This window comes from Aquarana catesbeiana, linkage group LG03 (genome assembly GCF_042186555.1).
Source record: "Aquarana catesbeiana isolate 2022-GZ linkage group LG03, ASM4218655v1, whole genome shotgun sequence".
NCBI lineage: Eukaryota > Metazoa > Chordata > Amphibia > Anura > Ranidae > Aquarana > Aquarana catesbeiana.
The window spans coordinates 612,327,607-612,354,466 of record NC_133326.1 but is presented as its reverse complement, the minus strand read 5'-3'; the positions used below and the strand labels follow the sequence as shown (position 1 = coordinate 612,354,466).

General features: G+C 43.4%; 1 pseudogene; it reads left to right on the top strand.

The window, feature by feature from the left end:
• The first annotated feature begins 1,847 nt into the window (after positions 1–1,847).
• Positions 1,848–2,773, top strand: LOC141134016 (olfactory receptor 13C9-like; annotated as a pseudogene).
• Positions 2,774–26,860: the final 24,087 nt, after the last annotated feature.

Sequence of the window (26,860 nt, the reverse complement as noted above, 5' to 3'; positions counted from 1 at the left end):
TTCCATTTAGTAACGTCTAGCAAGGATCGTAGTTTAGGGAAGTTGGCCCTTTTGAAATTCAGTGTCTTTGTATTCCCCTTGTTTCCTATTTGTGTGATTTATACTGAAACAAATTGACCTGTGATCGCTGTTTCCTAAATTGCCCTATATTTGCACATCCGTGATCAGGTCTGTATTGTTGGTAATCAGTAGGTCTAGTAACGCTTTGTTTCTAGTTGGTGCATTTACCATCTGACCCATGAAATTGTCCTGCAAGACATTTAGGAAATGGTAAGCCTAGATGAATTTGTGGTACCTTCCGCTCAGTCTATGTCTGGATAATTAAAATCCCTCATTATAATGACAATTCACATCCTTGCCACTAATCCAAATTGTGATAGGAGGTCCACTTCCCCCTCCTTCCTCTGGTAAGGGCCTATAGCATAAGCCCAGTATTACTTTCCCCTTAGTTTCCTCCCTTTGCTCTACCCATAATGACTCCACCTCCTCCCTTGCTCCATTAGTGATGTTGTCTCTTACATTCACTTATACATCATGTTTTATATACAGGCATACCCCTGCCCCTTTTTTACCCTCTCTATCCTTGCAATATAGGGAATACCCTTGAATGGTTGCCAGCCAATCATGAGAGCTGTTAAACCAAGTCTCTGAAATTCCTACAAAATCGAAATCCTCCTCGTACAACAGTAGCTCCAGTTCTCCCATCTTGTCCACCAGACTCCTGGCATTGGTGAACATGCCACGTAGTTTAGACCGGTCGCATATTATCACCTTATTGGGTGTTCTGAGGTTGAAAATAGTACTTGTTACTGTATTTACCTTGGGTTTAGGTGATTTAGTCAACCTACCACCAATGCCCCCAATACTACCCTCTGGAATTTGTTCCACGCTGACTATCCCTACCTCTGGACCCCCCTTTGCCTAGTTTAAAAGCCCCTCTAACTTGTCAGCCATCTTCACTCCCAGCCGATCTGCACCTTCCACTTTTAGGTGCAGTCTGTCCCTGCTAAAGAGCTGGTTAACGAATGAGAAGTTAGCCCAGTTCTCCAGGAACCCAAACCCCTTCTTTCTACACCAGCTTCTCAGCCACTTGTTTACTTCCCTAATCTCCCTCTGCCTTTCTGGTGTGGCTCAAGGTACTGGTAGTGTTTCTGAGAAAACTATCTTGGAGGTCCTTTTCCTCAATTTAATTGATGGTGTCCTGTGTGATACCAATAAAGCACCTTTGTTTGTAAATAAATATGTATTAATTATTGCTGTGTTGATAAAGCATGTTCCCTCATTTAATTTATTTTATTATGACTCACATGAAAATATAATTCTCCAAATAACTGACTCCTTGGAGACTAGATTCTAAAACACTTTACTGTGCAACTGAGTGCTAAAAACTATAAATATATTTCTTCATACTGGTAAGCATGCTATGTTTTGCTGATACATCTCTTCAGGTATTATATTGCAAGGCAAATATCTATTTAGTCATCTAAAATGTCCTTGCTATATGCTTAAATACAGTACGTTTTTAAGGATTGCAAATATCTATAAACCACATTTTCTGAACTAAACTCAAAAAGTTAAATTACACAGAATAAGAACTGAAACTGAAGTGATTGAAATGTTTCTAAAAGTGTGATGTTGCCTATATGGAATTACAAACAACTTAAAACAGTTTTTCAAAAAAGAAAATATCTTTAATACAAACGAAAGTTTAAAAATATACAGATAGCAAAATAATTTATATTTTTCATGGTTTAAGTGTTATATATTAAGACCAAACGTCATCCAGTCAATCTAAATTATCAACACAGTTGAGTAGTGTACATGTGATCCTATTTTGACAGGTTGCGATGGAGAATCAAACATTTTTCACACAGTTTTACTTGACCTCATTCACTGTTTATCCTGAAGCTATGCCATATATCTTTTGTTTTTTTTAATTCTCTATTTATTTGGTGTACTAGCAAACTTTGTAATCATTAAAGTGACAGTGCAGGAAAATAATTTACACACCCCAATGTATTTCTTTCTATCTAATCTATCTACAGTCGACATTTGTTATATCACAGTCACTCTTCCTAAACTGATGGACATTCTGCTGACAAGGAAACATACAATATCCTTTATACAATGCTACTCTCAGTTGTACTTTTTCTTATTTTTGGGTAGCACTGAAATTACTTTACTATCCTCTATGGCCTTTGACCGCTATGTTGCAATTTGCAGACCCCTGCATTACCAAACTATTATGAGCAAGAAAAATTGCTTATGTATGTTAGGTGGCACATGGATGTCTGGCCTTGGAAACTCAACATGTGTTACACTGTATGTTTCAGAATTACCTTTTTGCCTTTCCAACACAATTGAACAGTTCTACTGTGAAATGAAAGCCATTGCTAAAATTGCATGCACAGACAGAGGTCTCAACGTTCTAATATTTGTAGATACCGTCTTATTTGGGGTTTGCCCATTTTTACTCAGTCTCATATCTTATGCTAAAATAATTGCCATTATTCTAAAAATTAAATCAAATGAAGGAAGAAGAAAAGCCTTTTCCACATGCACGTCTCATCTCATAATCCTCCTTATTTTTTATAGAACCATTATTTGCATGTATATGGGCTCACCCTCAGATCTGGAAAATAAACAAGATTTGATATTTTCTGTATTCTTTGCTGCTGTCACACCCATGTTGAATCCTTTAATATACAGTCTGAGAAATACAGAAATGAGAACCGCTATTGTGACAAATGTGAAAATAAAAATATTTAGATGAAACAATATTTTGTTAAAAAAAAGAATGTCTGTATTACTGTATTTTAGAATTATAAAGTTGGGTATACACTAGTAGAATTTTGAATAAAATTTAGTACATAATTTATTAGAAAATCCATACGAAAATTCTGAGTACATTCAAATGTTGTTCAAAAGTAGTTTAAGATTTTATTTGCTTTTAACATTGGATTTTGGAGTGAATGGACTTTACCAAGCAAAAACACACAGATCCTGTTAGAGTGGTACAATAGGGCAACATTTTACCATCCTCCTTTGATTTTCCTTGGCACTGCGGTTAAAAATAAATGTTGGAAATTAATATTTGACCTCACTAATAATTAGAAAAATAAGCGGACGTTCTTACAATATTCTTTCAATGAAAAATGTTGAACATAATTCTACTAATGTATACCTGACTTAAAGAATATGTTAACCCAACATTTCATATTTCTGATATGTGTATACTGTACCATGTACTTGTATGAAAACATATTATGTTCTCTTTGTGTTTCTTCCTTTGTGTAAGATACCTTGGTGAACCCTCCCAGTCCCTCTGCTTTCCTAATAAAAATTGACCACACTAAACAGGAGGGCACAGCATAGACAGTTTTTTGACTATGCTGAGATCTCAGCCTCCTCTCCGCCATTGATCAGACTGCCACTGACACCCCTTCTGCTGCACTGGGAAGACCAGTGTACTGCTGTTTTGTCCTCTCCTAACTCTATGAGCTCCTTATGCAGATGAGAATTGAGAGGATGTGATTACGTATAAAAAAGGGGGGGTATTTATAATGTTTTTATATGTATACACAAATAGTTTGCCTCTCATTTCTATTTTAAAGTGAATGAGTTGTTTTACAAGGTGAGGGTTCACATATACTTTAAGACACTGTTGAACTGATCAACATGTTTTTATATCCCTGTAGTACTGTTTCAAAATATATATGTTTGTGTACAACAATGTTCATGATATGCTATGCTCCTCCAGTCCCTAGGTGTGGAGTCAACGTCTCTATTTGCTATTTCTGTTTTTGGTTTTGTTCTTGAAAGGTTATGCTAAGCATCCATCTTGTTCTGTCAGCCATCCTAATATTCACAAGTTTCCATTTTACAATTTGTACAGTTTGAGTATCTCTTTAGCTTTCCAGCAGTCTGTATCAGCATGAATCAGCATGAATTCTTGTAAATGAACTGTTGTACATGCTCCTTATCTAAATTCCTTATTCCCTTGTATTCAGCAGCCTGAGAAAGAACAAAGGCTACTTGTTTTAAAAAGCTGTAACTGCATATGAAATAATATCTACAACGCATGTTTCTTCTGAATATTCTGTGTGATTTGTAACTTGCTATAAAAGATGCCAAGACGTACACCAATACAGACAATTCCCAAAACATAATTATTGAGTGCGTGTCGTTCTTGGGACTTGGCTCCAGATATATCTGAAATTGCATAATATATCGATCCGAGGTCTGAGAGGTTAAGGGACTACCCTAGACACAGGATTAACCCTTACAGCACTGGGGGCTCGTCCGCAGATGGAAGACTACCCTTAACGGACTTGGTAAGTGAATCTTATTCTTATTGAGTGAAATTGACTTGCCGGGGCCCGTATGGCTTCCACCCCATACAGATTGCTGTTGGGCTATAGAACCTCTCATAAGTAGAGATAAAAGTTGACCGGTCATATAAATAGCTTTTTGGGAACACTTGAAAAGGTTTTGGTAACCTTAGGAGAATTTTACAGAGTACTCTAGAGTTTTTGTTCTGTTTGGGACAGAACAAGAGACTGATGATCGATGTATTGTGTAAACTGTGTATGATTGTATAACTGCTTTAAAAGTATCACACTGGATGAATTGCGCTGAGTGTATATGTGGACTGCTGTTTTGTTTCAAGAACCAAAGAGCACACTTGGGTAAAGGTCCATATTTTAGGACAGGTAAACCATATATAGAAGCGTTGAGAATTAATGTACATTGTAAAGTTAATTTCATAGAAGGTTTAAGTTTGTCTGAAACAAGAGAGCAGGTCTGTGAACAAGGTTGTGAATTTATTGTATGTCCAAAAACTCTTGAGCTTTTTCCAAATCTATCTCCTAAAATAAATTGAGGTATTGTCCGCTTGCACTGCTAGGTGGCAGTCAAGCACTGTGAATTGTTCTGTTTTCCTAGGATAATGGGAAAAACACAGGGTAAAATACTATTACCGAAAGTAGGTGAATGTTGTAAGGATTTTGTAGCCAGAGTATGTGGGACAGATTACTACCTTGTTAACCCTTGGGTGGATCATATGGCAGGATGGACAGAAGGTCTAGGCAGTTGTAGTCCCTTTCCCCAGGATGGCGCAAATAGCCCCTTTCATATGGACATGATAAAAAGTCTCTGTCTAAATGACAGAGATGCATGGCCATATTATGGTCCAGACCCCCAATGGGACAAGGACTATATGCAAAAGGGAGGAGAAAATTGGTTGACATACGCTCCCTATTGGTATGATAGGACAAATAAGAAAGTTAAACCTCCCAAAATACAGGATAAAGATCCAGCTTCAAAGAAGAAACATGAGTTAGAGAAATCTCTACACCATTGAAGCTTCGCCTTTGCCCTGCCCCCGCCCTATAATACTACTCCCAGTGCCCTGAAAGGTTTGTACCCAAATTTGAGTCCTGAGGACTTAGATTTGCTAGCAGGTTACCATGTTACACAAACCAACAAGCCTAACCCTAATCCTCCAAATCCTGTTCCCAAAGACCACAGGCACCACCTCCACAACAACCACAGCAACAGGCAGACAGAACAGCCGTAGTTTCATCCACAGTAAGAGATACAGAGGAAGAGTTGGATGTTGAGGAAGGTAAGGAAAATGAAGCAGTGGGAGGATCCCTAATTACTAGTGTTACTGACAGATGTGGTATAACTAACATAATAAGCCCATCAGGAAAACAAAACAAGACTAGAGCTCAAAGGATACAGTGGAAAGAGAAAGAAGCGGCTGCTGCAACTCAGCAGCTGCCTTTCATGACAGTAGGTGACAGTCTATAAAAGAAAGTTATAGAGATTGAAGACATAAATCGCATAGTTAAAAACTGTCCTAAACCCACTGTCTCTGCACCCGCCACTCTCGCCTACCTGAAAAGAGCTTGTAAAGGCAGAAACTACACACAGGAGGATATGAGGTTAATTATTGAGGGTGTTGTAGGGGCAGGTACAGGTTGGGACTGGACCAAGGTCTGAACTATATCTACTGTAGAACCGGCAGGTACAGCTGCAACCGATTACAGGCTTAACACAGAACAAGGGAGTAACAACTCACATGTTAGAGATTTTTAAACTAAAATCTTCATTGCCCACCGCCATAGCATGCAAACAAAAGACAGGAGAATCAGTTCTTGAATTTTGGAAAAGATTCAATGATGTGTGGACACAGGAAGCCAGTTTGGGTATTCTGCCAACTATGGATCCATTATTGATCTTATATGTTTGTTTGTCCTATTTTTACTTTATTGATTTGGTGCACTATTTGGTACTCCCAACGAAGCTCATTTAGTGAGCGAAACATGTAGAGTTAAGTTATTTTTACACCTTTTATTTCATGCACACCATACAAGGCCACTCTCAAAGAAGGTGCATTTCCTATCTATCACAAACAATATCCACTCTCTAAGAAAAAGATGGATGACATAGTGCCAATGGTGAAAACGTTTCTGCAGGATGGGATCCTGGAAGAAATTATTTCTCCCTACCTGTTAACCCTGTAAAGAAGCCGGATGGCTCCTTTAGGTTTGTACAGGACTTGAGGGCCATAAATGACCTCATAGTCCCAATAGCACCCATTGTACCAGATGTCCCATCACTCCTGTCCTCCATTCCAGCAACAGCCAAATGTTTTACTGTGATTGAGTTAAAGAATGCCTTTTTCTCCATCCCTGTAGATGAGGAGACACGGCCACTCGTTGCTTTTACTGTGTCGATTGACCAACACAATCGCCAGTTTACCTGGTGTAGAATGCCCCAGGGTTACATAGACTCACCTGTGGTCTATTCTATAGTACTCCAAGCCACCCTCAGGTCTTGGACTGCCCCTCATGGTTCTGTACTGTTGCAATATGTTGATGATCTTTTGATTTGTAATTCTTTGTAGTTCTTCCGAGGACTGCCGAGCTGATAGCCTATCCTTATTGAAATGGTTACATGTATGTGGTCACAAAGTGTCTAAGAAAAAGTTACAATGGTGTAAACAGGAGGTTGAGTATCTAGGGTTTGTGCTGTCTCCGGGAGTTAGAAAAGTCAGTCACAAAAGAGCTGCAGCTCTAGTGGGTCTGCCCCGCCCACTTACAAAAAAAGACATGCTCACCTTTCTTGATATGATTGGTTACTGCAGCCAATGGATACCTGACTGTTCTTTCTATGACAATATACTGAGACAAGCAACCCTCTCTGAAATGTCTGATATTGTAAAATGGTCTGATGAAATGTTAAACGCTTTTGCCATGTTGAAATGTGCAATGGTTACCAGCCCGAGCCTTGGCCTCCCTGAATATGGCAAAATGTTTCACTTGTTTGCCAGGGAAAATTACAGAACCATGGTGGGAGTACTGGCCCAGGAACATGGTGGGAGACTGCGCTCTGTAGCTTTTTTTCAAAGGTGGTTCCAGTACAGGTGCAAGGCATGCCTGCATGTCTCAGAGAGTTGGCTTCTTGTGCAATGGTTGTGGAGATGGCAACACCTTTTACCTTGGGTCACGACACTACCTTACATACTACACAAAATTTCACCACACTCCTCAAAACTTTACATACTCAGCATATGTCAGCACAAAGATTGAGTGGGTATGAAGTCATCCTCCTGTCCACTCCAAACCTGAAAATAAAAAGTTCAAACATAAACTCTGGCCCAGCTCCAATTTTGAGTTCCTTATTAGGTCTTAAAGGAGAACAGGATGACTTACCACCACCTCATGACTGTACACAATCAATACATCAGGACACTTCACCTAGAGCAGATATGCTTTCAGTACCAATCCCTACTGCACAAACAGTTTTTGTTGATGGCTCTTGCAGCAGGTAAAGTGATAATGTATATCACGCGAGATATGCTGTGGTCCAACTGCCAGATACTGTCCTCGAGGCCAATCCAATACCCTATCAGTCTGCACAGGCTGCTGAATTGATAGCACTAACCCGCGCATGCCAGCTGTTTGCAGGAAAAGAGGTAAACATTTACACTGATTCCAGATATGCTCATGGTGTGGTCTGGGACCATGGTGTAATATGGCTTCACAGAGGATATGTGGCAGCAGATGGAAAGAGCATCTCACACTCTGACCTTGTCACAGTATTACTAGATGCAATTCAGTTGCCTTCAAAACTAGCCATCATGCACTGTAAGGCACATACAGGCCAAATGACTGATATAGCCAAAGGGACTGCACTAGCTGACAGAATCGCCAAAGAAGCTGCATCTACACAAAAGGCAGACATTCGAATGCCCATGCTAACACCTCAGCCATGTTCCCTGAAAGAGACACATTGGCTCACGGAACTGCAGGCTTTTGCCACCCCTGAAGATATTGCACAGTGGAACTGTAATGGAATGGTGCAGAGGGATCATAAAACAGGATTAATCTGCAAAGAGGCGAGACCATGTATTCCTGTTGCTGGTGCCCCCCGTTCATTGCTCAGTACCATGGACTGGGTCACAGAGGCTGGCAGGCCACACGTGAACTCTAAGATGCAGATTTTTTCATTGCAGGACTACCTAGTCAAAGCTTTTGTACGGAGATGTGTCACTTGCATTAGGAACAATCCAACAAACCCAAAGAAAGCAAAGCATGAACATCTTGAGCAAGGGTGAGCTTCGAGTTCGAGTCGAACTCATTGTAAGGTACCTGGTAGGAGAGCCTGACTGTAGGAGAAGACCTCTCATACAACGCTGGTTCAGGAGCCACTGGAGTGGGGACAGTGGTCTCCTGAGCGCAGTGGGGTAGGAGTGCCTGTATAGTCTCTGATGTGGAGGCAGAGATCCCTCCTGGGATGGCAGAGCTGCAGGTGAGTGGAGACTGGAACAGCAGTAACTTGACTCACTGGGTTGCAGGTGAGAGGAGACTGGAACGGCAGCAGGCTTGACACACTGGATGGCTGAGTTGCAGGTGAGAGCAGACTGGAACGGCAGCAGGCTTGACACGCTGGAGGGAGAGATCACTGAAGCTGAAGCTGAAGGTGCAACAGCAAGTGAACAGTAGGCACAAACAGAGTCAGACAGTCCGGGTCGGCAGGTAGCTGGCACAGGTAATAACGGCAGGCGAGGCAGAGTCGGTGAACAGGCAGGGTTCGGCAACGGTAGCAAATACAGACAGAAGAGTAGTCAGACAAGCCGGATCGGGATTGGAGCAGGTCGGATGGTCAAACAAGCCGGGTCAAGATCAGGTAGCAGATAATCAGGATACGGGTCAACAGATTCACAGAGCTGAGACGAAGCAGCGATGTTCTCATGGAACAGGGGAACTTTTATGTGCTAAAAATGGCGCCAAACCGGCGCTAACGCGAACACGCGCACGCCCGTGCGCGCGCACCCGCGCCGCGCACCCGCGCGCGCCCGAGCGCCGCGCTGATGCACAGTAGTTTGATGCCGTGTCTGAATGGAAGCGCGCCGGCGCATAGGCGAATGCAAGTGCCCTTGACTGGTGCTGGTAGATCCCTGACATTGCCCCCCCCCAAGGGGCAGCCTCCGGATGCCCAACAACCTCTTCTTCTCAGGATGAGTAGAAAAATAAGCGCGCACTAAACGCCTGGCATGCACATTACTGTCCGGTTCCCAAGAGTTACTTTCTGGGCCGTAGCCTTTCCACTTGATTAAGAATTGGTTTTGCCCTTGCCTTCTTCTACAATCAAGGATAGCCTCGACCTCAAATTCCTCGCTGCCATTAACTACAACAGGTTCAGGGGGTCTTGTGCCCCTAGCAGGAAAGGGATCAGGTACAGCAGGTTTAAGCAGAGATACATGGAATACTGGGTGAATTTTAAATGAATCAGGTAACGTCAACTCATAAGAAACTTCATTGATTTTCCTTCTGACTGGAAAAGGTCCCATGAATCTAGGTGCCAACTTCTTGGAAGGACATGCTAATTTGATATTAACAGTAGAAAGCCATACCTGGTCGCCAATTTGCAAGTTCAGCTCCCCCCTTCTTTTCCGGTCGAAGATTCTCTTACCATCAGCCTGAGCCTTGGATACCGTTTCCTGTAACAACCGGCTGTTGTGACTGAGGAACTCCACCGTACTTTGTACTGCTGGAACCGAAGACTCTGAAAGGAAATCAGGTAGAAAGGTTAGGTGAAAGCCATAATTGGCGAAAAAAGGAGATTGACCGGTGGCAGAATGTTTGGCATTGTTATAGGCAAATTCTGCTAAGGGTAATAGAGATACCCAATCATCTTGTGTGAATGATGTGAAGCATCTGATGTATTGTTCCAGGGTCTGATTAGTCCTTTCTGTCTGACCGTTTGTCTGAGGATGGTATGCCGAGGACAAGGCCAATTCAATCTTTAGGGTTTCACACAGGGATCTCCAGAAACGTGAAGTGAATTGAACCCCTCTGACAGAGACTAAGTTTGCAGGTACTCCATGAAGTCTGATGATCTCCTTGATAAATATGCGAGCAGTTTCGGAGGCAGACGGGGTTCCCCTTAAAGGTAGAAAATGAGCCATTTTGGTTAGACGGTCCACAACTACAAAGATAGCTGAACATCCTTCAGAACATGGAAGTTCCACAATAAAGTCCATAGAAATCATTTTCCATGGTCTGTCGGGTACGGGCAATGGTTTCAATAGGCCCCAAGCTCGGTTCCTGGACGACTTATTCTGGATGCAGATGGGACAGGAACTAACATACTTTTCACAAAAGTCTTTCAGATTGGGCCACCAGAAAGTACGCTGTACTAGTTCCAGGGTCTTGCAGACTCCAAAGTGGCCTGCCAATGGGTGGTCGTGGAGAAGTGTTAAAACCTTGACTCGAATGTCTTCAGGAACAAAAATTTGGCTTCCTTTCCAGAACAGACCATCTCTACTTACTAAAGAAATTCCAGTAGGCCTGGCTGATTCAGAGGATGCTTCCTTAATCAGAGAAAGTAAATCTTTTTGCAGCAGTAAAAAACTGTTTGAGGGTAAGATGGTGTCCGGAGTGGATAAGTCCTTAGGGTTGTCATGCATACGTGATAATGCGTCTGGTTTGATATTTTTAGAGCCTGGACGGTACGTGATGTGGAAGGAGAAACGTGAGAAAAACAGAGCCCAGCGGGCTTGTCGAGGCTTCAGACGTTTGGCAGATCGTAAGTACTCTAGGTTTTTATGGTCAGTATAAATTAGTACTGGATGCATAGCCCCCTCCAACAGGTACCTCCATTCTTCTAGAGCAGCTTTAATAGCGAGAAGTTCTCGGTCACCAACGTCATAATTCTTCTCCGCAGGGGAGAGTTTACGGGAGAAGAACCCTACAGGATGCATTATCTCTTTGCTACCTTTGCGCTGTGAAAGAATCGCACCTACCGCAATCTCGGAGGCATCAACCTCTAAAATAAACGGTAGGGATGGTTCAGGGTGGCTGAGGATAGGTGCTGAAGTAAACAGTTTCTTGAGATTTGCGAAGGCATCTTGGTCAAGTTGGTTCCAGGAGAAACGGATATTTTGTTTGGTTAACTGCGTGATGGGTGCAATTATGGCTGAGAACCCCCTGATGAATTTTCTGTAGAAGTTTGCAAACCCCACAAACCGTTGAACTCCTTTCTTGTCCAAGGGTACCGGCCAGTCCAGCACAGCGGACACTTTTTGTGGGTCCATCTTGATGCCTGTTGCGGAGATGATTAACCCCAAAAATTGGATGCTCTGTTGTTCAAACTCACATTTCTCCGCTTTTGCGTACAGACTGTGTAAGCGGAGACGACCCAACACCCTGCGGACATGTTCCTGATGTAATTCACGGGATTCAGAAAAAATCAAGATATCGTCCAGGTATGCAATTACAAACACATCTAGAAAGTCCCTGAGGACGTCGTTAATCAGGTGTTGAAAAGTTGCAGGGGCGTTGCAGAGTCCAAAGGGCATGACCAGGTATTCATAATGCCCGAATCGGGTTCGGAATGCTGTTTTCCACTCATGTCCAGCCCGGATGCGGACTAGATCATATGCCCCTCTTAGGTCAAGCTTGGTGAAGATGACGGCAGTCCTTAATTTTTGAAAAAGTTCAGGTATCAAGGGTAGGGGATACCGATTTTTGACCGTGATCTTGTTTAGCTCACGATAATCGATACACGGCCGGAGCGACTTGTCCTTTTTGGTCACAAAAAATATTCCGGCACCAGCTGGAGAGGTAGAGTGACGTATAAAACTTTTGGCCAGATTCTCATCTATATATGTTTTTAGTACTTCCTGTTCCTTCTCGGATAAAGGAAAAATGCGTCCGAATGGTATCTCGGATCCAGGCAGCAAATCAATGGGGCAATCGTAGGGCCGATGAGGTGGAAGAGAGTCTGCCCCCTTTTTACTAAAAACATCGATGAATTCATGATATTGTTTAGGTATGACCTGGCAGAGTTTCTGGTCGGTGTCTAGACAAAGTAGAGTAGATGAGGAATCCGAATCTTCCTTTAAACAGTGTTTAAGACAGTAAGAAGATGAGAATTTCACTTCTCCAGATGTCCAATGAATGTAAGGGTTGTGGGCCTGCAGCCAAGGAATGCCCAGGATGATGGGAAACATAGGGGAGGAGATGACATCAAGAACCAGCAGTTCCTTGTGTTGGGAGGAAGTAGAAGCAGGCAGAGGCAGGGTTTCTTGGGTTACTTGTCCTGATCTGATGCGGGAACCATCAGCTAGAAACACAGCGAGTCCATGGGTCTTGGTTTGTAATGGAATGTTATGCTGGCTGGCAAAGTTTGAGTCAATAAAGCAACTGCATGCTCCGGAATCAATGATGGCGTTGATCGTTATTGTCCCTTCTTGCAGCTGTAAAGACAGAGGAATGGCAATGTGGGTAGAGTTCGCAGACAGAGCAGAAAGACTGGTATACACAGAGGATGGGCACTTACTTAATTTGACTGGACAGTTCAGGACATAGTGCCCAGTCCCACCGCAGTAGAGGCACAGATTGAGTTGCCGGCGCCGGGCCCGTTCTTCAGGCGATAATGCAGGTCGCATCAGTCCCAATTGCATAGGCTCCGCAGAGTCAGGCATAGCATTAGCTGGATTTGAACTGGATGGGGGTAAGTAGCGTGCTGCCGGGAGTGGTGCTCTGGCTGTCATCCACATCGGGCGGGATTGTAAAGTGGATCGTTCAGAACGACGTTCCCGGATTCGCCGGTCAATTTGGATAGTCAGATTAATTAATGCTTCAAGAGTGTCTGGTACACCCACTCGGGCAAGTTCGTCCTTTAAACCTTCAGACAGACCTAAGCGGAACTGATGACGCAGGGCCGCGTCATTCCACTGAGTGTCCGCACTCCAACGTCTAAAGTTCATGACATAATCTTCCGCAGGTCTGCGACCTTGCTGGAGCGTGAGCAGTGCTGATTCAGCTGTTGCAGTCTGTTGAGGGTCCTCATAAATTTGTGCCATGGCTTCAAAGAAAGAGGATAAAGACTGGGTTAGAACTGAGTCCTCCTCAAGTAGCCGATGAGCCCAGATCTGAGGTTCCCCTTGTAGGAGGGAGATCACAAACCCCACTTTGGTGGCCTCCAGTGAAAAGGTTCGGGGCTGTAACGCAAAGAAAAGCTTGCAGGCGTTGCGAAAGGCCCGGAACTTGGACCGGTCTCCAGAGAATCTATCAGGAGTGGGAACCTTTGGTTCAGGTGGAAGCATTACAACAGAAGGTCCAGGAGCCGTCTGCGCTGGGGTTGTGGCTGAAGAGGAGGCCAAGGGGTTAGGCCCTGCTAGGTTCTGGACTTGTCCCTCCAATCTGTTGTAGTTATCCTGAAGGGATTGTACGGCTTGAGTGAGGGCCGCAAGGTGGGTGCATATTTCTCTCAAAGGGGAGGTATCTCCTGCAGGCTCAGTCATGGCTGCTTCGTACTGTAAGGTACCTGGTAGGAGAGCCTGACTGTAGGAGAAGACCTCTCATACAACGCTGGTTCAGGAGCCACTGGAGTGGGGACAGTGGTCTCCTGAGCGCAGTGGGGTAGGAGTGCCTGTATAGTCTCTGATGTGGAGGCAGAGATCCCTCCTGGGATGGCAGAGCTGCAGGTGAGTGGAGACTAGAACAGCAGTAACTTGACTCACTGGGTTGCAGGTGAGAGGAGACTGGAACGGCAGCAGGCTTGACACACTGGATGGCTGAGTTGCAGGTGAGAGCAGACTGGAACGGCAGCAGGCTTGACACGCTGGAGGGAGAGATCACTGAAGCTGAAGCTGAAGGTGTAACAGCAAGTGAACAGTAGGCACAAACAGAGTCAGACAGTCCGGGTCGGCAGGTAGCTGGCACAGGTAATAACGGCAGGCGAGGCAGAGTCGGTGAACAGGCAGGGTTCGGCAACGGTAGCAAATACAGACAGAAGAGTAGTCAGACAAGCCGGATCGGGATTGGAGCAGGTCGGATGGTCAAACAAGCCGGGTCAAGATCAGGTAGCAGATAATCAGGATACGGGTCAACAGATTCACAGAGCTGAGACGAAGCAGCGATGTTCTCATGGAACAGGGGAACTTTTATGTGCTAAAATGGCGCCAAACCGGCGCTAACGCGAACCCGCGCGCGCCCGTGCACGCGCGCGCGCGCCCGTGCACGCGCGCGCGCGCCCGTGCACGCGCGCGCGCACCCGCGCCGCGCAACCGCGCGCGCCCGAGCGCCGCGCTGATGCACAGTAGTTTGATGCCGTGTCCGAATGGAAGCGCGCCGGCGCATAGGCGAATGCAAGTGCCCTGGACTGGTGCTGGTAGATCCCTGACACTCATGTTCGACTCGAACATCGGCTGTTCGCCAGTTCGCCGAACAGCGAACAATTTGGGGTGTTTGCAGCAAATTGGAAAGCCGCGGAACACCATTTAAAAGTCTATGGGAGAAATCAAAAGTGCTAATTTTAAAGGCTTATATGCATGGTATTGTCATAAAAAGTGTTTGGGGACCTGGGTCCTGCCCCAGGGGACATTTATCAATGCAAAAAGAAGTTTTAAAAACGACCATTTTTTCGGGAGCAGTGATTTTAATAATGCTTAAAGTGAAACAATAAAAGTGTAATATTCCTTTAAATTTTGTACCTGGGGGGTGTCTATAGTATCCCTTTCAGGTCTGGTATGGATTTTAAGGGGAACTTCGTGCCAAAATTTAAAAAAAATGGCGTGGGGTCCCCCCAAAAATCCATACCAGACCCTTATCCGAGCATGCAACTTGGCAGGCTGCAGGAAAAGAGGGGGGATGAGAGAGCGCCCCCCTGAACTGTACCAGGCCCCATGCCCTCAACATTGGGAGGGTGCTTTGAGGTAGCCCCCCAAAGCACCTTGTCCCCATGTTGATGAGGACAAGGGCCTCATCACCACAACCCTTGGCCAGTGGTTGTGGGGGTCTGTGGGCGGGGGGGTTTATCGGAATCTGGAAGCCCCCTTTAACAAGGGGACCCCAGATCCCGCACCCTCCGGTGTGAAATGGTAATGGGGTACAAAAGTACCCCTACCATTTCACAAAAAAAGTGGCAAAAATGTTAAAAATGACAAGAGACAGTTTTTGACAATTCCTTTATTTAAAGTCTTCTTCTTTCCATCTTCTTCGGGTCTTCTTCCTTCTTCCTTCCTTCTTCCTTCGGTTTCTTCCTCCATCTTCTTCTTCTTCTGCTTCTTCCTCCGATCCTCTGCTTCTTGCTTCGGTGTTCTCGTCCGGCATCTTCCTCCGTGGCGTCTTCTTCCCCGCTTTGTGCTTGGGCCACTCCGCATCCATGGGAGCCTCCCGCTGTGTGATGCTTCGTGATGTCAGAGGGGGCGGGGTCACCCAGTTACATAACGGGTGACCCCGCCCCCCTCTGACATCACAGGGTAAGCCATAGGGAAGTCCCTGTCAAGGCCCCGTGCGTCAGAGGGGGTGGGGTCACTGGGTGGCCCTGCCCTCCATTATATAAGTAGTGTCAGAAGAAGAGAAGCGTCACACAGCGGGAGCCTCCCATGGATGCGGAGTGGCCCAAGAACGAAGCGAGGAAGAAGACGCCGCGGAGGAAGATGCCGGCCGAGAACACCGGAGCAAGAAGCAGAGGATCGGAGGAAGCTGCAGTATAATCAGTATATATATACATCCCAGCTTTGTGCAGCTACATCACACTGCAGGCCACTCCTTGTGTACCTATTCCAATACATCAAAGACAGTATGTCTGGATGGCCAACAAGGAGAGGCAGACAGTCACAGGCCAATAAAAGAGGGAAAGCAGGCTCTGTATCTAGAGGCAACAGTGCTGGTTGTGGACACGGTGCATCCTCATCAGCACATGGCCGTGGGACACACTTGTCCTTTTTCTCGGCAGCTGGCCGTGTTGAGCCACAACATGCCAAAGAATTGGTAGAGTGGATGACCAAGCTGTCCTCATCCTCCTTATCCTCTGTCACCCAGGCTACCTTGGCTGCCAATGCAGGTGCCAAAGCGGCCTATTCTTTGGACTCAAGGTCATCATCAGTTACTCCTTCCCTAGCCCCACCAGAGGAGTCCCCCGAACTGTTCGACCACAGTGTCGGGTACGTGCTGCAGGAGGATCCGCAGTGTTTTGAAGGCTCCGATGACCCAGCTTGAGGAAGGCAGTAACGTGAGCCCAGAGAGAGGGGTTGTCCAAGAAGGATAACAAACTGGCAGTAATGTTCCCCCAGCTGCAGCATACTGCCAGGTTTGCTCCAGTGACGAAGAGGGAGGGGATGATGAGCTCACTGAGTCTATTTGGGTGCCTGATAGGAGGGAGGAGGAGGAGGCGGAAGGAGGAAGAGGAGGCACATCTCCAACGAGGCAGGATGCCCTCCAGGGGCCAGCTTAAGGGCAGCCAACTGACTGCATCACACCACAGAGCTCCGCAAGTGCAGGACACTGGTGACTCCGCGTGTAATTCCAAAAGTGCTTTGGTGTGGGCCTTTTTTGAGATGTGTGCAGCAGATCGCACCATTGCTATTTGCAACATATGTTTGAAGCGTATCAAGCGTGGACTAGACAGCAAGCGCTTGGGCACCGCATGCTTAATGAGACATATGTCGAGCTCCCATGCAGCCCATTGGCAACACTACCTAAAAGACTCACACCAAAGAACAAGGTGGACCTCTCATTGCTCCTCCTCATCAGCTGGGATCTCCAACCCCACCATAACTTCAGTCCTCTCAGAAACCTGCACTGAGAGGAATGAAGGTGTAGAATTAGGTGTACCACTGCCAAGTACTTGCGGGTAATCTGCTATCGGTACACCAACGTCCGATTCTAGCAGACAGATTTCCCTACCCCAGTTGCTCCACCAGCGAAAGAAGTTTGCTCCTAGCCATCCACATGCCCAGCGGTTGAATGCTAGCATGGCTAAATTGCTAGCACTTCAACTGCCTTTTCAGTTGGTAGACTCTGCCCCCTTCCGTGAGTTTGTGAAATGTGTGGTACCTCAGTGGCAGGTTCCCAAACGCCACTTTTTTTCATGGTTTCCCTTAATATCCATACAAGACCCAAAGGGGCTGGTAATGGGCTGGGGGGGTTTCTCAATGATTTTCATCCATATTGCCGGGACCAGACATGACATTAAAGCCGCAAGCAGTTTTAAATGACTTTTTTTCCTTTAGAAATGTAATTTTGAGCAGGGACTGTTCTAAACACGGGAAACACGCGTCACTTTGCAGGCATACTATAGACACCCCCCAGGCACGATATTTAAAGGAATATTTCACTTTTTTTTTTTCACTTTAAGCATCATTAAAATCACTGCTCCTGAAAAAAACAGACGTTTTTAAAACTTTTTTTTGCATTGATACATGTACCCTGGGGAAAGACCTGGGTCCCCAAAGCCTATTAGGGACAATAACTTGCATATTAGCTTTTAAAATTCGCACTTTTGATTTCTCACGTTCGAGTCCCTTAGGCTTTAAAGGGGTTTGAAAGTTTGCGCGAACTTTCGGTCTGTTCGAATGTTCTGATGCAAACCAAACTGGGGGGTGTTCGGTTCATCCCTAGTGAAGATCCTCACACAGGAAATTATTCCTAGGTGGGGATGTCCATTACAAATAAATTCAGACAATGGCCCAGCCTTCACAGCTGAAATCTGCCAAGATCTTGTAAGAGTATTAAAAATAGACTGGAAATTTCACTTCCCCTGCCATCCACAGAGTTCAGGGATTGTAGAAAGAATGAATAGAACAATTAAAGACAGGATAAGGAAAGCTACGGGTGGGAATTTTGGCAAATGGAGAAAAGTTCTCCCAGCTGTATTAGCTGAAATCAGAATGACCCCTCACAGTGTGACGGGTTATTCTCCCTTTGAGGTACTCATGGATAGGCCATTCCCCACACCATGGGCTAATCATCCTTTGATGGTGGAGGAAGGTGATTTGGAACAGATACAGGAGGAATATGTAAAAAAACTGATTGAAACTCTTGATATTGTTGAAAAAAGAGTAGCTCACACCTCTCCTACTTCTTCACAGGTACCAACCCACCCGTTCCAGGTCGGTGATCAAGTTGTGGTCCAGAGGCTTCAGAAAGGTCGAAAGCCACAAGAAGTTCCATTCGGACCATTGACCAAAGTGGTAGCCGTCACCAGGACCGCCATCCTTACCGAGGAAAGTCCTACCTGGATCCATGCCAGCAGGGTAAAGAAGGTTGATCTAAGCCCAGGAATTGAAGGAAGGCTGAAAAGAGGCGAAGGAGGTGTTTTAAGTTCTCAGAAGACAAGCATAGAAATAAAGGACAGTGATGTCGCTCATTTCACCACAGACTTCTGGGAAGGCCTTGTGCCTTCTGGTGATGTTTCTACTTCTGACCTTTGTCCCAGTATGGATAATAACTAACTGTATCTATCATCCTGATGACTTAGGAGCTTTGAAACTCATATGTGGTAAAAGCAAAGTACACACCAAAGATACTGACTTTCACCCCAGAAATAACAGTAAAAGAGATGTTTCTAATGAATCGATCAAAGAAACGGGAAAATGTTACTGTTAAAATTTAAATATGCTTATGTTAGAAAGTCTATGAAAGGATATGAAAAATGCTGGATTTGTAGTAAGTTACACACAGAAACTGCTAAGATCCCAATTTTAGCTGTCCCTCTAAACCTCAAGTCATTATTGAAAAATACTCTAGTCTTAAGTATTAAGAATGTCTCAGAAGGATACCGCAATCAGAGTATTATGTTTTACACTTTAGGAAGGACACGTGAACCCGAGTGGTGTGTTCAGTTAGGCAACACATCTAAAGGAGTAGGTATGTGCTCCAAGTCAGTATTTGACATTTCAAAGGGTATTCCCATCCTCAGCAGTAATTTTACGTATACAGGCCAGTTGTGTAGTTACAAAAATCAATCCCTTAACAACACCATTAGTAAACTTACTACATACAGGAATACAACCTCTGGGATACTCCTGGGTAAACTTGTTGGTGCTGCGCTTGAGGCTGGAGCTGAGCCCCAACGTAGTTCTCTAAGAAGTTTTTCATTGGGAAATAATACATACATATGCTGTGGTAAAATTTATTACCCATGGATCCCCGCAGGAGTGAAAGGATGGTGTTATTTAGCACAGTTGGTACCAGTCATGTCAGCCCTAGGCCAGACTCAGGAACATCACATACAAGTTACTTCAAGTCCAGTACATAGGTTAACTTATAAATACAAGACAGAAAACCCACCTATGTTTTCTGCCTCGGATAAGATATGATGGACAAATTAAATAACTACACTAGTCTAATGAATGATGTTATAGAAAAAAAAAAAAAAAACTCCCAAGATATACATGTTATATGTTGAGCTCAAAGCAATTAGCAGACAACTAGAGTTACACAAATTAGGTATTAAAAGCATAAGTGCAGCTCTAACAAGTTTATGTGAAATTACCCAGGATTATGAATGTTGTACATGGATTCACAATACCAACCTGGAAATCCCAGACTACTATGACGTTATTAATCAACACCGAACACAGGTAAATTAATTAATGAAACAAGCAAGGAACATAGGTAATTATGGATGGAACCCCTTTTCTAGTTTAGGTTTAGGTGGAATATTTTAATGGTTAAAGGACATAGTGATTATGATTATCATACTACTATTGTTAGGATTGATAGGCTACCTGATTTTCAAGCTTTATTTTGCTTTGTATTAGCAAATGTACTACACCAGACCAACCTTCTCACACATATACACAATATCTCCAGCTTTATGTAAATTAATACAACAAACGTAGAAAGAACCGTAGATTTCAGGAGGCTACAGATCTGTAGAAAGTCATATTTATGACTTTAAGAGGGGGGTTGAAAGGTTATGCTGAGCATCCATCTTGTTCTGTCAGCCATCTTAATATTCACAAGTTTCCATTTTACAATATGTACAGTTTGAGTATCTCTTTAGCTTTCCAGCAGTCTGTATCAGCATGAATTCTTGTAAATAAATTGTTTCACACGCTCCTTATCTAAATTCCCTACTCCCTTGTATTCAGCAGCCTGAGAACAAAGAACAAAGGCTACTTGTTTTAACCAGCTGTAACTGCATATGAAATTAATATCTATTAATATCTATTTCTTTTGAATATTCTGTGTGATTTGTAACTTGCTATAAAAGATGCCAAGACGCGCACCAATACAGACAATTCCTAAAACATAATTGTTGAGTGTGTGTCGTTCTTGGGACTTGGCTCCAGATATATCTGAAATTGCATAATACATCGATCCGAGGTCTTAGAGGTTAAGGGACTACCCTAGACACAGGATTAACCCTTATGCCCCGTACACACGGTTGGACTTTGTTTGGACATTCCGACAACAAAATCCTAGGATTTTTTCCGACGGATGTTGGCTCAAACTTGTCTTGCATACACATGGTCACACAAAGTTGTCGGAAAATCCGATCGTTCTAAACGCGGTGACGTAAAACACGTACGTCGGGACTATAAACGGGGCAGTGGCCAATAGCTTTCATCTCTTTATTTATTCTGAGCATGCGTAGCACTTTGTCCGTCGGATTTGTGTACACACGATCGGAATTTCCAACAACGAATTTTGTTGTCGGAAAATTTTATAGCCTGCTCAAAGACTTTGTGTGTCGGAAAATCCGATGGAAAATATGTGATGGAGCCTACACACGGTCGGAATTTCCGACAACAAGGTCCTATCACACATTTTCTGTGGGAAAATCCGACCGTGTGTACGGGGCATTACAGTTCTCACTTGACTTTTCTTATATTTCAATTGCCTCAGCTCTGCTTTTAAAAAAAAAAATAAAAAATGCACTTCGATTTGTTTTTACCTGTTGAATATACCATTAAAGTGTTTTGTTATATTTGTCCAATAGGTTCATTAAAAAACTACATGTTGATCCTGCCAGAAATACAGTAGTAGAAAACCCATAATGCTCTAAGAATTCTGTAGATCTAGGAGTTGGTATTTATTTGAGAAATAAAGATTTTATAAAAAATGGTTAAAAATAAATACTGAAATGTTATAAACAAAAAGTAAAAATAAAATAGACCAAAATAGTATCTATATATTATTTTGGCTTCAGTATATAAATATATTCTTTATAGTTTCCTTCTCAGATAACATTTTCCTTTAAAAAATATTAACGTTCTGAGGAGTATTTTCAGTCACTCTTATGAGACTTAACTCACCAGGTGCTTAGGGAAATTTTCTCACATAGTATATATAAATGTGCTCTTCCTAATGATAATTACTATTTTGAACATGAGAAGAGGAGTTATTGCAGGTACAGTACATTTCACATAAGGGTAACTCTTAATGAGCATTATATGTAGGCAGGTAATTCAAATTTTGTGAAATCTTTGAATACACACAATAGCTTTTAGATTTTTTTTGTTAACAATTCTACAAGCACATACCTTTAATACATATTTACTCCAGTCTTACAGTAACACACTGTGCAACTTGGAACTGAATAACCTTTCCACTTATGACATGTTTGGAGATTATAAGGAGATTTCAAACATGTATAAAAATTGACCAGCAACTTTATTAGGTACACCTGTTCAATTGCTTGTTAACACAAATTGCTAATCAGCCAATCTCATGGCAGCAACTCAATACATTTAGACATCTAGTCGTGGTGAAGACAACATGCTGAATTTAAAACCGAACATCAAAAAGGGACCAGTGACATTATTACAGTAAAGAATGATCCAATAGCTAAGAGTGATCCAATAGCTAAATTAAATCAAACAGTGAAAATGAATTATGCAATAAAAAGTCCAGTAACATAAATATTCCAGTGAAAATGCTCTGTGATTCCGATGGATCTTCACCACCATCCAACACCTTGAAATGTGATCTTGTGAATTAACACCACCACCAAATGCTGAAAAAGGGCTTGCTTACTGGATCAAATGGACCTCTCATTACAAAAGGTCATAAACCGCCTGTGGCTCCATACCCAGCCAGGGCCTTTAAATCCAGTCACTCTTTTAAACAAGGGACATCAATAATCCTCATAAGGTGATCATAATGGGACCCCAAAATAGAGAAGACTCAGCATAGTGTAAAATCCTCAGAGCTTTAATAAACTTTCCTCATCTGGCACATCAGGATTCTGTGTACACGCACTGCTTCCGGCTTCACTGGCCGCTGATGTGCTGGCTGAGGAGAGTTTATTAACCATTTAAGGACCGGAAGGATTTATCCCCTTAATGACCAGGCCTTTTTTTGCGATACGGCACTGCATCGCTTTAACTGACAATTGCGCGGTCGTGCGACGTTGCACAGAAACAAAGTTTCTGTCCTTTTCTTTCCCCCACAGAGTTTTCTTTTGGTGGTATTTGATCACCTTGCGCTATAAACAAAAGAAGAGCGTCAATTAAAAAAAAAAAAAAAACAATATCATTTACTTTTTGCTATAATAAATATCCCCAAAAAATATATAAAAAAAAAATTTCTTCCTCAGTTTAGGCCGATATGTATTCTTCTACATATTTTTGGTAAAAAAATTGCAATAAGTGTTTATTGATTGGTTTGTACAAAAGTTACAGAGTCTACAAAATAGGGAATAGATTTATGGCACTTTTATTATTTTTTCTTTTAACTAGTAATGGCGGTGATCTGCAATTTTTAGCGGGACTGCGACATTGTGGACAGATCGGACACCTAGCTGACATTTTTGATACTTGTTTGTTAACCACTGACATTATTACAGTAATCAGTGCTAAAAATGTGCAATGGTATTGTACTAATGAAAAAAGTGAAAAAACACGCTGTCCCTTTAAAAAATAAATAAACAGCAGCCAGCACAGCAAAAAGACAGTTGCAAACAGAAATAACAAACAAAAGTGCAGCGCTAATAGAACGGTCTCTGGATAAACTAAGACTATATAGGCATCATGTGAATCTCAAACATATATTCAAATATGTGAAAAGACGTGATTAAATGAGTCCACAGTGAAAATAAAATGTGTACATAGGATGAACGTGAAGTCCACAGATAAGGGGATCAAACATGTGAATGAGTCCAGACACATAGATTGAATATTCATAACATCCTCATGGCATCAAAGATGAAGACAGATATAAAGAAAATTGCAAGTAAATTATACACCACCACTTGGATGAAGGCTTACCAGAGAGCTTGGACTCAAAAGGGCGTACTCGTGATGAGTCAACAAAGCATGTGGTGAAATACACCAAGAGATAAGGGCATCCGTGTAGGCGACCTCTGGCTTGGAAGTCAGGTGTTATTATGATCCTTCCGATAGTTCTCAAGGGCAGTGACCCACAGGGTAGTCAATCAAGGAGCGGGGTGGATAAACTCTCTCGTGTGATATGGTTAAGAAGGAGAACAAAGTAGTGTAATTCCCTTTTGTAAAAAGGTATTTAATTTATTAAAAAAAGAACACTCACATTTGTGAAGATAAAAAAGCGCTTACAGACCTGTGGTGTCTCCTCATTAATGTATGTATGTTACCGCGATCACTTCCTGTCCCAACAAGATGGCACAGGAGCGTGTGATTCAAGCATCTCTCTGAAGAGTGGGTCACCTCCTGGCTCGGCAAGATAGCGCCGGATCATGGAGGGAAGGGGTTAACATCAGGGGCCATCAAGGGGTTAAAGTGATTGTAAAGCTTCGATTTTTTTTTAAATAACAAGCGTCATACTTACCTCCATTGTGCAGTTCGTTTTGCGCAGAGTGGCCCCGATCCTCGAATTCTGGGCTCCTCCCCGCATCGTATAACTCCCTAGGAGAAGCGGAGGGGTTACCTTGCGGGCACACTCCCGAGTCCAGCATTCGGCGTCCATAGACCCCGAATGTAGGACTTGGCCCCGCCCCCCAGCGCCCGCTTTATTGGATTTGATTGACAGCAGCGGGAGCCAATGGCTGAGCTGCTATCAATCTATCCAATCAAGAACAGAGAACCCCAGGCAGAGGAAGAGCGTGTCTCCACCGCGGGAAATTCCAGGGCTCAGGTAAGTAAAACGGGGGGCTGGGGACTGCCAGGTGTTTTTTCACCTTAATGCATAGGATGCATTAAGGTGAAAAAAACATGAGGGTTTACAACCCCTTTAACCGCTTCAGCCCCGGAAGATTTTACCCCCTTGCTGACCCGAGCACTGACAATTGTGCGGTCGTGCGACGTTGCACCCAAACAAAATTGACTACCTTTTTTTCCCACAAATAGAGCTTTCTTTTGGTGGTATTTGATCACCTCTGCGGTTTTTATTTTTTACGCTATAAACAAAAAAAGAGCGACAATTTTGAAAAAAAACACAATTTTTTTTTACTTCTTGCTATAATAAATAGCCCCCAAAAATATATAAAAAACTATTTTTTTCCTCAGTTTAGGCCGATATGTATTCTTCTACACATTTTTGGTAAAAAAATTGCAATAAGCGTATATTGATTGGTTTGCGCAAAAGTTATAGCGTCTATAAAATAGGGGATAGTTTTATGACATTTTTATTATTAATTTTTTTTTTACTAGTAATGGCAGTGATCTGCGATTTTTATCGGGACTGCGACATTATGACAGACACATCAAACACTTTTGACACATTTTTGGGACCATTGGCATTTATACAGCGACAGGGGTTTTAGCACAGCTTATTTAAAGAAAATTATTGCCACTGTGTGTTTATCTCACAGAAAAGTTGCTGCTGGGTTACATTTTAGGTTTATTAGTGCATATTTTTAAGTTTATTTATACATTATTACAGTGATCAGTGCTAAAAATATGCACTGATCACTGTATAAATGACACTGACAGGGAAGGGGTTAACACCAGGGACGATCAAGGGGTTAATTGTGTTCCTTGGATGTGTTTACTAACTATATGGGGGATGGTCTGACTGGGACAACACAGAGATCCGTCTTACTGCATAGCAGGAAATCAGAACGGTGATCTGCTTTGTTTACTTTGGCAGAATCCTGTTCTGTCTCTGTAGAGAACGATCACAGGTGGCCAGTGGACACCGCATCTGACAGACCCGCTGATTGGCTCCCCCGCTGGCCAATAGGCATGCACGCGCCCTAGTGCACGAAACAACGATGTACCAGTATGTAGTTACGCGCAGCCGAGCCACCATGCCACAGTATAACTGTGGCGGGTGGTCCGCAAGTGGTTAAATGGCCACGACCATGGCCTACCTGAGTATTGTTGCTTACCATGTCCGTCCCTTTATGACTACAGTGTACTCATCTTCTGATGGCTACTTCCAGCAAGATAATGCACCATGTCACAAAGCTCAAATCATCTCAAACTGGTTTCTTGAACATGATAATGAGATCACTGCACTGCAATGGCCTCCACAATCACCAGATCTCAATCCAATAGAGCACCCTTGAAATGTGGTGGAATGGGAGATTCACATCATGGATGTGCAGCCGACAAATCTGCAGCAACTGCATGATGCTATCATGTCAATATGGACCAAAATCTCTGAGAAATGTTTACAACACCTTGTTATTTTTTTGATCACTTTTATTCCTATTACAAGGAATGTAAACATCCCTTGTAATAGGAATCTACGTGACAGGTCCTCTTTATGGAGAGATGTGGGGTCAATAAGACCCCACATCTCTCCTCCAGGCTGGAAAGCATGAGATCAGTGAAAAAAAATTGCTGACAGCCGGGATCGCGGCTTTGTTGACATCCGGGAACCCTGGCGTGACATCATAACATCGCGCCCAGGCCTCCGACGGTCATAGAGATGACTGGTGACCACCTGGTCACCAGAAATCTCTATTGTAGTCATCCGGCGCCGGCCAATTCTTTCTCCGGGCCCCCGATGGCGGGGAGGGGGGGACATCCCCTCCCGTCGCCTATAATAACGATCAAGAGGTGGAATTGCCGCTATGATCATTCTTATGGTGCACAGAATCGCCAGCTGGAAATAATTATATCTGAATGATGCCTGCAGCTGCAGGCATCATTCAGATATCACTGCACAAAGTCAAGGACGTCATTTGACTATGTGCGGTAGGGAAGTGGTTTAGCAACAGACAGCATGGATTCCTGAAAGACAGGAGTTGTCAAAGAAACCTGATTTCTTTTTATGAGGAGGTAAGAAAAACCTTGGACAGAGGGGAGGCTGTCGACGTGGTATACTTGGATTTTGCAAAAGCGTTTGACACAGTTCCCCACACATGTAATATGTAAGGTAAAGTCTACAGGCTTGGAAAGATCAATTTGTAAATGAATAGAAAACTGGCAAAAAAAAGAATTAAGAGAGTAGTGGTTAAGGATTCTTACGCGGAATGGTCTAAGATTATCTGTGGTGTACCCCCAGGTTCAGTGTTGGGACCCATACTTTTTTATATCTTTATAAATTATATAGGGTCTGGGATTAAAAGTACCATTTCTGTCTTTGCAGATGACACCAAGCTGACCTCAATGGAATGTCTAATTGGGCGACTAAGTGGCAAATGAGGTTTAATGTTGATAAATGTAAAGTTATGCACTTGG